We start from the raw sequence: 511 nt of genomic DNA on the forward strand, positions 1-511 counted from the left end.
GATAGATAGATAGATAGATAGATAGATAGATAGATAGATAGATAGATAGATAGATAGATAGATAGATAGATAGATAGATAGATAGATAGATAGATAGATAGATAGATAGATAGATAGATAGATAGATAGATAGATAGATAGATAGATAGATAGATAGATAGATAGATAGATAGATAGATAGATAGATAGATAGATAGATAGATAGATAGATAGATAGATAGATAGATACATAGATAGAGATAGAGATAGAGCATCGTCGCAGACCCGAGGATCGCCTTGATGAGAACGCTTTTTGTGGTAGTATAGCAAAGCCGGCACACATCAGGCGCCTTTGATCCTTAGATTGAATGGGTTCTGTATTTACTCTAGCGAATGCCGTTAGGCTAAGCAACATTTTAGTAGCTTTAAGGCATATAAAAATGTTAAATTTTTAATTCATTAACTTTCTCCATTATGATACATATATGTACGATCTATTGTATTCGAAGCTTGAACGAAGAATATTCTTGAG

Source organism: Varroa destructor, unplaced genomic scaffold, assembly GCF_002443255.2.
Source record: "Varroa destructor unplaced genomic scaffold, Vdes_3.0 BEIS01000007.1, whole genome shotgun sequence".
Taxonomy (NCBI): domain Eukaryota; kingdom Metazoa; phylum Arthropoda; class Arachnida; order Mesostigmata; family Varroidae; genus Varroa; species Varroa destructor.